General features: G+C 40.0%; 1 protein-coding gene across 3 annotated transcripts in view; it reads left to right on the forward strand.

Moving 5' to 3' along the window:
• Positions 1-15,948, forward strand: part of PDE194 (formyltransferase) — a 275,670-nt gene that overhangs the window by 63,893 nt on the left and 195,829 nt on the right. The gene's annotated exons all lie outside the window — the stretch shown is intronic.

The following is a 15,948-nucleotide window of genomic DNA, read 5'->3' on the forward strand; positions in this document are numbered from 1 at the left end:
GTGGCGGATGCTGCCGCTGCCATGGGGTTTGATTTAAAGGAAATGACGTGTTGGAGAAGCATGGATATCCTAAAGGAGGAAATTAAGACCCTAATTTGCAAAGAAGGGGGGAAACAAAAATTGAGCATGGCTAGACAACTAAAGATCAATGCCAAATTTGGCAATATCATATCTAGGAAGGCGAAGCTTGCTAATTTTAATAAGAAATGTAAAGGAAAGATGACGAGATACTATCGTATAGGTTGGATAATAAATAGACACAATTTGAGGCAAGAGTTACTTTGTAATTATGGTAACATAATGCGAGATTTTGAATATTTTCTTTTTGAAAGTATGAAAAATATCATTATAGAATTTGTTAGAGATTTCAGGGATGTTGGAGTTATGATGTAAAGTACGCACGAATCCCATAATGAAAAGTAATGGGATTTTGAAGCGCCTCGAAAAATTGCTTGTAGGATGTTTAAAGGCCCTAGAGATGTTATTTTCAACATCGCAGTGCTTTCATTGATGAAAAATATCTCCGCTGCCAACAAGCTTGAGGGTAAGACAGTTCAGATGCAAATTATTGAGGTTGGGGGGTCAGGAATTAGCGAGGAAGAAAAGGGTGGGGATTTGAATCGATTAGAGCCAACAAAGATAGAAAATTTCAAGGATAGAATGCCGACTTGGTTCTTGTTGAATGAAGGGGGATTTCTTCTGTATATGCAGGCAATGGCGGGTTACGATGAAAATTGTGCTCTTCAGTTTGTGAATGGATGGAATGACCGCAGAGTTACCATAAATGGTATAACATTCCAAGTGAATGAGGAGGTTATTGTGATGGCCACTGGGTTGTCCTTGAAAGGGAAAAAATGGAAGAAGGCTACAAAAACGGTGGATGAAGCCAACATGAATAACTTTTTTGCTGAGGATGAGGAACCTGTTCGCTACAGGGGAGGCTTTCGGAGGGATAAGCTATTGGCTCCTTGAGATGATGTTTGTCTGGTGATCATGAAGTACCTCACGCTCGAAGGTAGGTTTGGAGTTTATTATTATTATCACTTCCCTCTCTTGAACCATTTTAGAAATAGAGATTTTATTTCTATCTCGTTCTTTCTATTACACTCCCTTGAGGACATAATAAGTGATGTTAGGGAGAAAAGAAGGGTAATAATTTCACTATCATTCACCAGGGCCTGATCTTTAGACTTTACCAGTTTCATCTTGCCCTCTATCCCCTTAGGGTTGTTGTTGATAATCAACATCACCATTAGAATTCCCCTTCGAGTACCAGCATTGGAACTGGAATCCACATGCCACACCCTTCCCCTATTAGGGATAATAAGAAAAAGAAAAACCCAGACCTGGTATTTGAACAAAAGGGTAGTAAAAAAATCAAAATTGAAAAGCCAGTTGAGGTGGACATTGGGGATTTGGAGGAGGAGGGAGGAAATGTAGGAGAAGGTTAGCCAAAACACAAGCAAGGTATAAACAAAAGGCAAATAGATTTAGGGTCAAGGAGGCGGAAGAGGAGAATTCTGAAAATAATGAAAGAGAACTGGAGGAGGAGAAACATTCTGACTCCAAGAGAGAAAAGGGGAATGGGGAGATAGAAAAAAGTGAGAATTCTGTTGATAACACCCAAGTGTCTGCTGGCAATCTCAATACCACTGAGACGAGGCATGTGTTGGCTAGCTTTACCTTGCAGCCTATTACCTTTTGTGAAAACAACAATAAAGTGGATACCTCCCCCATCACCATCTCTTCCCCGGCTAAGGAAAAAATCAATGTTTTTACTAACCCCCAGGTTTTGCAGGATGAAAACCAGCCATTGACAAAGACTCAGGAGGCGCATAAGAATGTTGAAAAAGGAAACAAGGAGAAAGTGGAGGAGCAGAACGAGAAGAATGCACAGATAGAGGGAAGGGTCAAATCTTTAGAGGATGGGTTTTACTCTAAATTTGCCTTGAAGGTTACCCATGCTGCTGCTACCACCCTTCAATTATTGGCGCAGGAGAAGGACGAGACGAGGTTGGACATGGAGGACAACAAGCCCCTGTATAAGTTCCTTGTTGAGGATTGGGCTAGACTGCTTCTGGCTAGGAAGGGAAAGGATAAAGATGAAAAATAATGTTGTGGTTTCTAGGGGTTTTTTTGCCCTAGTTGTTTATTTGTTTTCTATTGCTACTTGGTTTGCTAGTTTGCAACTTATTCACAGACTTGGGTTGGCTTGTTTATGCCAATAGTTTTATATACTAAACTTTAATAGTATGTTTGATATTAATGATATGTTGGTAGATGTAAATGATCGTGTGCTGTTTTTGTGTCATGTCCCCCATTTTGCCCCATAGAACTTAATAAAGGACAGAATAAGGAATCGATTTAGTAATAAATTATATTATAATTTATTATTAAATTAATTGTAGTGTTAAAACTTACTATAATAAAATAAGAGAACATAATAAGAATAAATAATATAATAATATAATAATCAAATAAAATATTATTATATTATAGTTAGAGCAATCATATAATATATTTATAGATTTATGAGAATAAAGATAATATATTTAAAGATTTGTGAGAACAAAGAGACGATAACATTAAGTATAATTAAGGAAATTCGAAGGGTTACTATTCATTACTGACGGAAGGGACACATCTATTCCGTATAAGGAATATAAATATTCTTCCTTTAGGGGGGAAGAAAGGAGGAGGAGATTACGATATGATGGGTATACATTTTTGGATTGGAACTTCGTTAAGGATCTTATATAAAATACGAATAGGAGGAGAAAATGGCTCTGGGGGCAATCATTAAGAGGATACAAGGCAGTTTAGAATAAAGTTCAGAGAACATAGAAGATGAAGTCATTAACCAAATTGTATTTTACATTTACCAATCGCAAGAATCAATAAGCATACACGATAGGGAATCCAGGTCATCATAGCAAACATTGCTAATGAGAGTTTTGAACATAGCGCAACCAAAAATACTTGACGGCAAAGTCAAAGAGGTGGAAGATGGGATCTTTTCCTCAGAGCATACAAGACGTCAGAGGGCAGTCTAGATATCGTGAGGCATAACAAAGATCCTTGGAAGGGATCAGAGAGGATAGCGGCAGTTAAGAATAGATATACATGCTAATAGGAACAGATTGGAATTGCAAACCACACGCACTCAGCTAGTTACTGTTCACAGGAGACCCGCAGAACACGGATGTCCATATCGAAGATATTGTAGAGGAATGGAGGCATAGACATTGATAGGCCACAATGATACATGCAACATATAAAAGTGCACAGTCGGCATTAACCAAGAAGAATCGCAATTGACAGAGTAATGCAGAGAAAACACGGAAAGAAGATAATATTGAATAATAGGAAGATATGATACTAGACTTTGTCAATTATAAGAAAGACAGATGGAACAGACTCCAGTAATCTGCATCAGAATTCAATATTTTCTGAGAGCACAAGACAAATAGTATAATAAAAGTATTTGAGCGATACTAATGTACTGCAAAATTATAGTAATAAGGAATGCTAGGGGAGAAGACACTAGGTTATAACAAGGAAAAGACATAGGAGAAGTCATAACATGAATATGAATTACAATATTAAGATTACCACTGCAAGGAAATTTAGGGGCAGACATCCATCCAGTGGAGAGCATCATATTGGGAACTAGTGACGATCATTAAACCATAGTCATGTGGATGATATAATAGTGCATGAAGGTCACCTCATATGTATTGAAGTCTCAAACTAATTCAACAGATGATAATAACTTCTAGAATTCAGTGATAAGATATCTATTGAAAGTATAATCAAATACTAAAGCTAAATGATGTTAAGAGGTGTTCCTAAACCAACAGCTTATAAGGAGAGGATGGAAAAATAGAAATTCAATGAAGGAATGATATGAGGTAAAAATAGAATAAAATAACATCTTTCCAAGTTCGGATCCTATCAGCATCATACATATACAAATTCAAATGAGAAGACATATGCATCAATTCTTTATAAAATGTTAAATTGAATAGGGAAAAGAAATATAGATTAACCAGGGACATTACATTTGTGGATTGGGTTGGTTTGTTTATGCCATCAGTTCATGTTTTGAACAATCATAGTATGCTTAGTACTATAGTTTCTAAGTTAGTTTAGATGACTCTCTATTAGTTGTGTTTTCAGTGTTTTTTGGTTAACAGTTTTACTCCTCTGTAGTAAGTGACTGCCATCTGCTTGTTTTGCTGGTTGTCTGCTGGTTGACAGCTTTTTGGATGTAAGGGACGACCCTCTTGTTTTGGTCGCTTTTTATTTCAAAAACAATCAACCCTTTTGTTTTGTTTTTATTTTAACAACACATTTTAATTTACCAATGAAATATCATATCGCTGCTTGTAGTTGCACATCCACCCAACCTGATTATTGGGCTTCCATTTAATCCACAGCTTGCATGGTTTCGCTGTCAAAGATGTATCTTTGATTATTTTAATATTTTTCACTGATTAGTCATACTATGCACACTGTCTTTTCCAATATCGAACATTGCTGCCAAACTTGCCGATAATATAAAAACTCATGGCTATAATAATCTCTGGCAGATGTCAAACATTTGGTCCACGATAAATATCCTTCCCTTGCGTAAAACATCTGGTCTTATATTTATATTTGTTTGAATTTTCTAAACTGACATATCATATTGCCACTTGGACATATCTTCCCTTCCACTGTAGGATTGCACCTTTAACAAAGAGTTCAAACAGAACTATATCACAGTTCTTATAAGAATATGACAAAATATGAATAAGACAAAAGTACTTCACTTTTTGAATAAGACAAAAGTACTTCACTTTTTGAATAAGACAAATTTAGTTTTGCTGGCTTTTATCGCTGACTTGTATTCAAATGTTTTTGTAGTCACATATGGTACATATTCTATCATCCAAAAGTTTATCAGGCTTCTTCACTGTCTGAACACATTGTTTACCGCATAGGTTAATTAAGAATTGCACATAGATAATGAACACGAACAGTAAAACTCCTTAGATTACTCACATATGCCAGAACATTACATTATGCTTGATAAGATGAATGATAGATGATGCTTTACAATGATCCCAGACGGGATATAAATACTATCCGCCGAACCTTCCCGAAGGAGTCCGTCGCCCACAAACATTATGTTCGCTACAAACTATTTACCCGTCAGCTGCAGAATACAGAAACATCGACGACAGTTAGCCTGTCGGCTACAGAAACACCACCGACAATCACTCTGTCGGCTACAGAAACATTGACGACAATCCAGTCGGCAGACAATTTCTACCTATGACATCATCCCCCCCAAAAGAAAAAGTCGTCTCCGGACGACAATTACAAAATATCTGAGATCAATTAACAAACAAAATATATTAACAGAGTGACTACAACAAAAAATCTGCTTCTGTCACATCACTTCAACATTCATCCCGTTACATCTGTAGCCTCTGCTAACACAATACTGTCTCCTCAAACTGACCTTGATAGCCACGTGTGTTGCTTTCTCTGCTTCCAACACTAGGTCCACTGAGCTAAGTGTCGTTGTACTGCCTTCTGGATGACCCACTCCTCCCGAGCTCTCTATGCATCCACCAAGACAGCCTCTCGGCCAACACCTACTCCCAGTGCCTCTGGTACACACACTCCATTCTTGCAACAGCTTCAAGTCTTCTCAACTGGTCACACTTCACACGACTAATATCTGCAACGACTGGGGGTCTAGGGGGCAACGCACCTGGCGGGGTTGAGGGGCAGCACCCCCACGGGGTCCTAGGGCAGCGCCCCTCGCCGCCAAGACCAAATTAACACTCCGATACCCACACAAAATTGCATGAAATACACCATTTCTGTCATTTTCTGCCGATTCCACACTCTTTCTGGCAATCATTGATACTTTCCCTTCCCTGTGGCAATATCCGATACTCATTCCACACTGCTTGAATCTGTCATCATTTTTTTTTTTTTTTTTTTTGTAATAAAACTTCCTGGCACCTTCCTTCTGCCGAACTCAACACACCTCGAAGCATAGTGTAACCCTGCAGAAAAACAACCCACGGATGGATAATACTATGCCGAGGTTGAAGAAGTGAAGCCATCACCGAGGTAGACAACAGGCATCCCGTTCGCGGGGGACGCAAACAAACTCCACGGAACCATCACGAACGCACGTAGCAATAGAACAATGTCCGCGGGAGGAAAAGAACATGAAATGAAAAAACAAATTCTCAGCCCGCGGGGCCGCAACAAGCATGTCCGCACGTCGCTCGCGGATAGGTGCCCATGGAGCAACTCTCGCGGACAAGTGCCCGCGGATAGGTGCCCGCGGAGCAACTCCCGCGGACCGGTGCTCGCGGATAGGGGTCCACGGGGCAGCTTTTGCGGATAGATGCTCGTGGGCAGGTGCCCGTGGGGCATCTTCCGCGGACAACTGCCCACGGAGCAACCTTCCACGGACAGACGCTCGCGGAACACTCAGTTTTTTTTTTTTGTTCGTTTTCAATTTTTTTTTTTCTTTTTCAATTTTTTTTTTTTTTTCAATTTTTATTTATTTATTTCAAAAAAATGAACAGCACCTCAATTTTGCCTCCAAGCGTCGTCATTCTGTGACAACGACGAGGGAATCATCTAATCATTTTGCGACGGTGATGGCGACGACATCTTCCTGGCACGGTAGGATCTGTTGACTACGTGAGGTACCTCTTGCCCGTCCAACGTCCCCAACTTTATCACTAGATTGTCGCTGAACTCTCGGATCTGAAATGGTCCAACCCATCTTGCCTTAAACCTTTCTTGTTTGCTTTCATTCCGATCGTCGTACTTGAGTACCAACTGCCTCGGCTGAAACTTGTTGATTTTGTCATGCCATGCCTTATGCCTGTTCTATGTCAGCTCCATTGCCCACTGTGCGAATCTAGATTATTTTGTTTCTGTTGGCACCCTTCAACTAATTTTATGGTGCAATGCATTCTTTTCTTCTTGTGTGGTCCGTTCACCATGTACCGGACGATGGAATTTTTCTTTTTTCTGGGTTTGTATTGTATGTCCTTCCCTTCTTTAGCTGTAACCTCCTTTGCGTCATCTGCTTCTCTGTATTCCTTCGGACACTCATTTTCCTCTTTTTCCTCACCTTCGTCGACTCTTAGCATATTACAACTCGGAAAGAGTTCGTCTTCTATTTGCCAATGGTAAAGGCCATTCACCGAGTCTAGGTCGTCGTCATTCAATCCTCCTAGTGTCAATACTCCTTTGTCGTCCGGTTCCATTCTCCTCTTTCGTTCATCATTTCTTTCGTCGTCACTGTTGCCTTCACCTTCTGAGTCTGACGATGCTGCCTCTTCACCTACCATTTGTGTGTGCAGGTCAATTATGAATCTGTTGCCTCCGTGCTCCATTGATAGGGTATTTCGTTTCCAATCATGTTTTACTTTTGCTTGCACTAACCAATTCCGTCCCAGAATAGCATCATATCCTTTTCTTTTCAATGGAATGACTACGAAATCCAATAAAAATGGCTATGTTCCAATAGTTACTGGTTGCACCCTTAAAGTTCCCAACGGTTTGATCCTGTGCTGGTCTGCCGTGAGCAACTGGAATGTAGGTGGCCAAAGCGTCGGCTTTCCCAACTTCTTCCAAGTATCCTCCGGCAAGACATTCATGACAGACCCTTCGTCAACAATTGTGTCTGTCAAAACATTTCCCAAGATCCCCATCTCGACGACCGTCGGATGTCTTCCCGTCGTGAGCGCCAGAAGCATTGGGTTTGTTGCCGTTGTTGGACTACTGTCCCTGCTTGTGTCCTCTGTTGCTTTCATAAATGGTGTATTATTCAGAATGGCTGTCCGTAACTGGGTCATTGTGAGAAGGAGGTCACTTATCTTGACCGGTATCTCCATTTGTAAGATTTGTCGTACAATATTTTGTTCTGCGAAGTTCCTTGCCAAGGTGCTGGTGATGTCCTTCAACTAAGATGTCCCTGCTGACGATGCCTTTCCAATTTCCACTTGCGCTTCCCCCAATTTTCTTTTTTCCTCCGCCGGCAGGTTTGCTTGCCTTCGCGTAATTGTCAGAACCTCCTCTTCATCCGTGCCGACGGTGATCAAGTTTGCTCCTTCTGCATATTTTTAAGCTTCTTCATCATGCGGATCATGTCCTTCTATAGGGCACAAACCTTCTTACTGTTGCCTTCATCGTCGCTGCTATCACCTCCGACAGGCTCGTCGTCATCCGAATCAGATGAGCTAGTCTTCGTCTTCTTCTTTATCTTCAGCTCACTTTCAAGGTCCAATGCTCTGTTATAAGCTTCCATATATGACGACGGTTGCACAATTTTCATTTTCCTTCGCAACTTTGAGCGTAGGTCTTCCACAAACCATCTTCTCTGAAGTCCGTCCGCCGGTTTACTTTCCATTTTGTTTATCAAGTCTTTTAATATCTTGGCGCAAACGCGGACAGTTTCGTTCTTCCCCTGCTTAGTATTGAAGATCTCTGCTACAATTTCATTATCATCTCGCAACAATTTAAATTCTGCCAGAAACTCCTTTTTAATGTTATCCCAACTGTTTAGCTTTTGTGGATCTGTATCAGTGAACCAATCAATTGCTACGCCTCGGAGGGTGGCCGGAAATTGCCCCATCCAGTCGTCTTCATCAGTTATCCCATTTGCCTTCTAGATCGTTTCACATGTTTTGCAATGTCGAATGGGATCGGCCGTACCATCGCCATTGAACTTCGGCAGTTTCTCTTTTGGTCCCTCCATCACAATTGGTTTCTGTAAACAGGTGTTGCTTGGTCCTGCAACACTGGCGCTCTTCACTCCCACATCAACAGTCTATACTCCCACACTGGCGGACTGGTCTCCCACACTGGCGGACTGCACTCCCACACTGGCGGTTTGCACTCCCACATCGATAGACTGGTCTCCCACACCGACAGATTGCACTCCCACACCGGTGGACTGTTTTCCCACACCGTCAGACTCAATAGCTGCGAACCTTGGTGAAGAAGGGTGTTCTGAAGTTGTCCCCTGCGGAAGTATATCCCAGACGAAGAGTTCACTCCACGCTCTTGCTCTGTCGGCACTCCGAGCCGTGTGAGTCGATGCTCTTCCGTCTGGATTCTCTTCCCTCGGCGAACACAACTTCAAAAACTCCTCCCGTGCTTCTTCCACCAATTCCACCCTTTGTCGAGTCTTTTCCAACAATTCTTTCGTGCTTCGGTTTCTGTCGGCAATCTTCTGGAATCTCCTTCGGCGTTCGGCTTGCTGTGCCAGAATTAAATTTTCTTGCGCAGTACTGATTTCATCTTTTCCCTTGACCTTATTTCGATCCTTGTTAAGCTGATTTGGCATTAATCTTCATTCCTCCCACCTTCCAAGTTCATAGGGCAACGGCGCCAAATGTTTACCGCATAAGTTAATTAAGAATTGCACACAGATAATGAACACGAACAGTAGAACTCCTTAGATTACTCGCATATGCCAGAACATTACATTATGCTTTATATGATGAATGATAGATGATGCTTTACAATGATCCCAGACGGGATATAAATACTATCCTCTGAACCTTCCTGAAGGAGTCCGTCGGCCACAAACATTATGTTCGCTACAAACTATTTACCCGTCAGCTGCAGAATACAGAAACACCGACGACAATTAGCCCGTCGGCTACAGAAACACCACCGACAATCACTCCGTCGGCTACAGAAACACTGACGACAATCCAGTCGGCAGACACAGTTTCTACCTACGACACATATTGGATTTGTGTTCGGCACCAATGATGTTCAGAGACTTTATTCTATGTGATTATCACTACTGTGTGTATCTTCGTATACTATTTCAAAGAAGTATGTTGTTCTTTGTTTCCACATGCTGGAGTATCTAATGTTTTTATATGATTATTCCAGATTTGATCATTATTATCACTATATATAAATCATCATCTGCCAGTTGTAAATTAGTGCAATGTGCATAATATTTCATCTGCCATTACAATAACTTTCTTCCTTTGATTAACTCACATACATTCCTCCTTGCCCCATTATGTATTGCTAATATGGATGCTTCATATTCATACTGTCTTCTTCAATCTGCACTGCTGAGTATATCCATTTCTAAATAATGATATCTTTAACTAGATCTATATCCTTTGTAGTTTCATCCTCTTTTTTATTTCCATCTAGTTAAGCGTATGATAAATGCAAAGAGTTCAATTGCTATCTTCAATTTTCTTTGACATTGATAATCTTGATACTTGTAGTTTTCTTCATTCTCTTGAGATCCTTTGACATCAATGACAATACTTCCATCAATATTGGCACGTGTGCACTTAAGGGAAGGTAATACAGACTACTATGATAATGTATGCCAGAGCGCAAGTTAGTACGGAGTGCAGACTATACAGACATAGTTATGAGTAGATTACTAGTTACGACAGTATACAGGCATAACAAAGCATAACAGAGAGAGGTATTTTGGGGTAAGGAATTATTTTGCTTACGAAATAATTACTTAACTAATTGGGGACGACATCCAAGATGGTAACCATAAGTTAGCGAGTTATAATAATGTACTTTGTAAAATGTGTAAAAGCATGAAGGCCGACTGGGCAATAATATTGTAAATATAAAGGTATTAAGGAAAGATTGGATGTGCGAAGTCAGAGTGAAGTAAGTATGAATACGTGTGATATAAAAGTGACATGTGATATGCAAATTCTGATGTATAATTAGGGGTATGCGAACTGAGACAATGTTTTGTACAAAGCAGCAAAAGACAAATATTAGATATTGAAGATATCAACAGTAGTGTGAAAGAGGTTTTTTTATCTATCTCTTTGTATTAAGGAACTTCATTGTATATTGCATGTTTGGGCAGTGGGCTCATTTTACATACATTTTGTATTTGTATATAACAACTCCTAACAGGGTTGAGGCCTCTAACAAGGCCTAAGTTCTCTAACAAGGACCGAGACATTATACGAATGTAATAGACTCCTAACAGGGTCAATATCTTTAACCATATACTTTTGATTAGTGGATCATTTTATAGGTACCATCCCCACCGGGGTTTTTCCTTGGCCAGGGTTTCCCTAGTTAACAAAATATGGTGTTATGAGTTCCCTTATTGCATGGTTATGTTTATTGTTCAGCATAATTAGTTTACCTTCATATGTAAGTTATAACGTTATTAATAATATCCAATTTTGGGCTAAAGTTTGTAGAATATTGATTCATCCCCCCTCTCAATATTCCCTATTTCTAACAATTGGTATTAGAGCACACTTACTTAGAAGAGGTTTACCAACTTGAGTAAGAGCCCTATGGATATGGAACAGTTACAAAAGAACCTAGAAGAATCTTTTGAGCAGATTGATACTCTCACTGAAGAAAGAGATAACTTGAAAGAAAGATATGAAGATGCAAAATACTACTTTGGCAAGCTGAAAGACAAGATTGATCATCTCAAGTCTAAAAAGGAGCCGAAAGATCAAATGAAGGATAGTGATGAAGTTTCGAGATTGAAGAAAGAAAATGAGATCTTGAAGCATGAACTTAAGATTACTGATCTAAAGTTGAGCTTGAAGAAAGATGATAGTAAAATTGAGTCAGATCTGAAATCTGAGAATGCAGATCTAAGATCCCATCTTACAAAAGTTACATCTGAACTTGAATCCACCAAGTTGCAGTATGGAAAACTTGAAAAGTACAACACTATTGTGAAAAGAGAGCTAACTCAAAATAAGAAACAATTAGAGAAGTTATATTCCAGTAGTGAGAAAATTGATGAGCAAATTTATTGTCAGAGACCTTATGATAAGACTGGTCTTGGATATTTTATTGGAGAAAATCAACTATGAAATCTGAAGCTAGAAAGGAACCTAGTCCTAAGATTCATCAACCTATGCAAGAGAAAGAAGACTTGAATAAGGTTGAGTCAATTTGATAATGCACCCAAGGAGATTGAACAAGTTGATCAATCTAAAAAAACTGATGAACCTAAAGCAATTTGAGCAAATTGAGTCACCTAAAGAAGTAATATGAATTCAAAGGTAGATGCTATGCATGTAATGAAATTGGTCATATGAAAAGGGAATGCACAAGTAAGTGTGATGTTCCCTAGTACGGAGGGAGAAGAGTGTACGGAAATGATTGTTGAGGTCTACGCAAGGCGGGGTGTTTGGGTAGCCTTTGGTGTGCGTACGATGAAAGTGAGGCTGGACACGTGCAAGGCAAAGGCCATACGGTTGGTCGAGGGTGACCATATGGTATGGATAAGGTAGGCCGTACAGAGTTTGGGAGGGAGTACGGATGGTGGTGTGGTGGCATGATTGCCGTACAGTGGAGACAATAGAGGGTGTTTGGCTGTACGGTAGGCCTAGATGGCCGTACAGTGTGTTGATGTTGTAGTACAAAAAAAGATGGCCATACAGTATAGTGACATTGTAGCATGAACAAAGATGACTGTATGGTATGATAATGCTGTAGTACGGAAGATGTGTTGTGGGTTGCGGATAGCAAATGGAGTATGGATGGAAGGTGGGTTGAGCCATGCAACCAAAAACTTACAGAACCAAATTATGAAATTAAGCCAAACAAGAGATTAAACACGAATAATCCTTCAATTAATATTTGCCACAAGATGGTGCTTCGATTTGCCAGATTCGAGTGAAGTATTATAGGGTGAGGGTTGAATCCCACCAAAAGTTGAATTAGCCAAGTAGGAAAGATCTTTCACTTCCGAAATGGCAAACAACAGAGAACTCCAATAGGAATTCGCAGTACAAAGAAAATAATCAAAATCATATACCAACGACTACTTACAAGCCGTGTTTAAATACCCGTCGGGGAAACCTTTCCGAGGGTGTACAAAGATAGCTGACGGCTACACATACCTACGGAAATTAAAACAAAAATGGGTCCGAGATATACTAAATCAGTTGGTATTTTGACAAAAGTTTAATTAATAATCTATTTTATAACGGGAACATTACAGTCCCTCTGTCCCAATTTTTGCTTGTCCTCTTGCAAATGCAGTGCTGGATGTTGTAGAATGTGCTCACCTTCCCACGTTGCATCGTCCAATGGCAAGTGTCTCCAACATACCAGATATTGCTTCACTATGCAGTTCCGCAAGGTCTTCTCGCAAATTTCAATGATCTTGGTCGGTTCCAATATGAGCTTCTCTTCTTCATTGAGCAGAGAAAGGTCTGCAGCTACCTTGACGTTCTGTCCCACATCTTTCTTGAGGCAGGAGACATGAAAAACATTATGAATGCGGCTCCCCTCTAGAAGTTCTAGCTCATAGGCAACTTCACCGATGCGGTGAACTACACGATAAGGGCCATAAAATCGTGGTTTACCTTCAACGAGGATTGCTTGTATGGCTGAAGCTTGAGATAGACCAAATCACCCACCTCAAAACTTCTCTCGATTCAGTGTTTGCCAGCGTACATCTTTTGTTGATTTTGCACCCTTTGTAAGTTTTCCTTCAAGCATCTCAAGTGTCTTGCCCCTCCTATAGCCATTCGCTTGCCTATGGTGTGCAGCTGTCACCTAGTACGATGCCGATGAATGAAAGGGGTTCATACTTGTATAGTGCTTGAAGGGTGCCATTTTGATGGACATGTGGTAGGTGGTATTGTAACAATATTCCTTGAGGTGCATACATTTGACCCTCGCCTGTTGTTGTGTCGAAATGTAGTTCTGAAGGTAGCCTTCTAACCACTTGTTCACAATCTCTGTCCATCCGCTTGTCTGAGGGTGGTAAGTAGTACTTGGCGACAATTCTATTCCTACCAACTGAAATAGTTTTGTCCAGAAGATACTGATAAATTGTCCATCCCAATCACTAACAATGTTTCGGGGTAACTTGTGTAGACAGAAGATTTCTCTAAAAATAGATCAGCTACCTGTGAGGCCTGAAATTCTGAGAGGATGGCGAAGAAATGTGCATACTTCATCAATCTGTCAACTACCACGAAGATATAGTCCTTCCTATTCACCTTAGGGAGTCTAGTAATGAAGTCCATCGAGATACTTTCCTACTTCTGTTCTGGTATAGGTAGAGGTTGCAGTAACTCGATGGGTAGAGTATCTTCGGATTTGTTTTGCTGGCAGACCGCACACTCTCTTACATTCTGCAATATGTCACATTTAAGACCTTTCCATGAAAACCTCTCCCTGAGCTGCATGTAAGTTTTGAGGAAGCTTAGGTGGCTAGCCAAGGGTGAGCCGTGTACCTCCTTTAAGATTTTTTGCTTCAATTTGGATTCAGGCACTAAGTATATCCGATCCTTACAGTAAATAATGTCATTCACCACTTTTTACCGATTATCTTGAGTGTTGCCATCCATTAGCCCACTATCAAATATGTTTTTGGAATATTTCACCAATAAATGTGCTTTCTAGTCAGCTGCAATCTGAGTCAGTAAGCATATAGCGGGTTTCCTGGACAAAGCATCTATCATGTCCCCTTTTTAGTGACATGTCATTTTCAGTGAATTTTCCTATCATGGACTCTCGTAGGCAGATGATTTTTGGTGAGAGAGTCATTCTAATGATTATTTGGGGATTGGATGGTCTATTTTGCTCTTGGAGAGATGGGGTTTATCATATTTTTATGTGTTATGCGGGTCCAAAATATTATAATTTTGAGTTGAGTTGCACTTTTTATTTTATAAAGTTACTTTTTATATAAAAGTGCATTATAAAGGAATTTCATAAGAATATTTTATGGATACTTCTAAAAGTTATTAGCGGCTTCTTAGGAAAGTGAATAAATAGAGTGCTTGGCCTCTCATTTGGACATCCTATGACTTGAGTTTACACTACTTTTCTCTTTGAGCATTTGTGGCGCCACCTTGGTCTGCAGATTGTCATTTGATCATTAGGAATGGAGTCTCCTAAGGATTTGCATAACTGAGGAGGTGAAATATCCTTTGAAGGGTTGCACTTTGGAAGTGGTATTCAGCTACTTTAAGTTGGGCTTATTTGGACATTTCCAGCAGGGTTTGATTTTTAGCCTGAACATACATTTTTTCTCATATCTCACTGTTGGCTAGGAGTTTGATTTTTATTTTTTGGGAGAATTTTCCTTGGAGCCTGGCGATTATTTCCATAGCATTTTCGGCACCTTTCAGCCCAGCATTTATTTTTGCTAGATGCCGTACTAGTCCGTACATGTACAGCTGTACCTGTAGGCTGTACGGTTAGCAAGTTTGAGGGTAGGTTGGAGTTGCATTTTCATCACTTCGTCTTCAGCATTCAGTCTCCAACATTTTCTCAATCCAAGTTCTTTCATTTCAGTTTGTAGTTGCAAGAAATTCTCAGTTGCATTCAGCCAATGAGGATTTGTTTGTAATGTGCCATGTTGTAATGCTTTGAGTTGAAAATCGCATATCATATGTAAAAGCATTTGGTTATCATTGAATAAATATAATGACACTATTTTGCATCAGCTATTTGAGTAGATTTGTTGCACAACAATTTCCTTTATTCAACATTTTACTTTCAGCAGTGTATTTAGTTTGCATGTCAAGTGTTTGACGAAATTTCACAGTTCAGTATTAGTGGCCTATTGGCAAGGGCCATTACAATGGTATCAGAGCGATGTTCTTATCATCCTATTGGGTAAAGAATCTTTATGCATTCTTCAGCTTTTGGGTATCACAAGTATTATACACGTAGGAGAGCAACACCTAAAGGTGAGTAGGAATTCAAAGATATACTTACTATGGGTGAAAGACAGTCACAGAGTCCACCTAGAGTCCCTAGGACTGATGAGGATGAGGCTAGAAACTTCTTCTGGGCTATGGCTACTGGACAACAGGAGATAGTTCAGTCTATACGTGCATTGACTACTATGATGGAAAGAGTTGCTCAATCGAGGAATCAGGAACAGGGTAGGGGGACACCAGA

Source organism: Cupressus sempervirens, chromosome 9, assembly GCF_028749045.1.
Source record: "Cupressus sempervirens isolate cs-2001-9-10 chromosome 9, ASM2874904v1, whole genome shotgun sequence".
Lineage (NCBI taxonomy): Eukaryota > Viridiplantae > Streptophyta > Pinopsida > Cupressales > Cupressaceae > Cupressus > Cupressus sempervirens.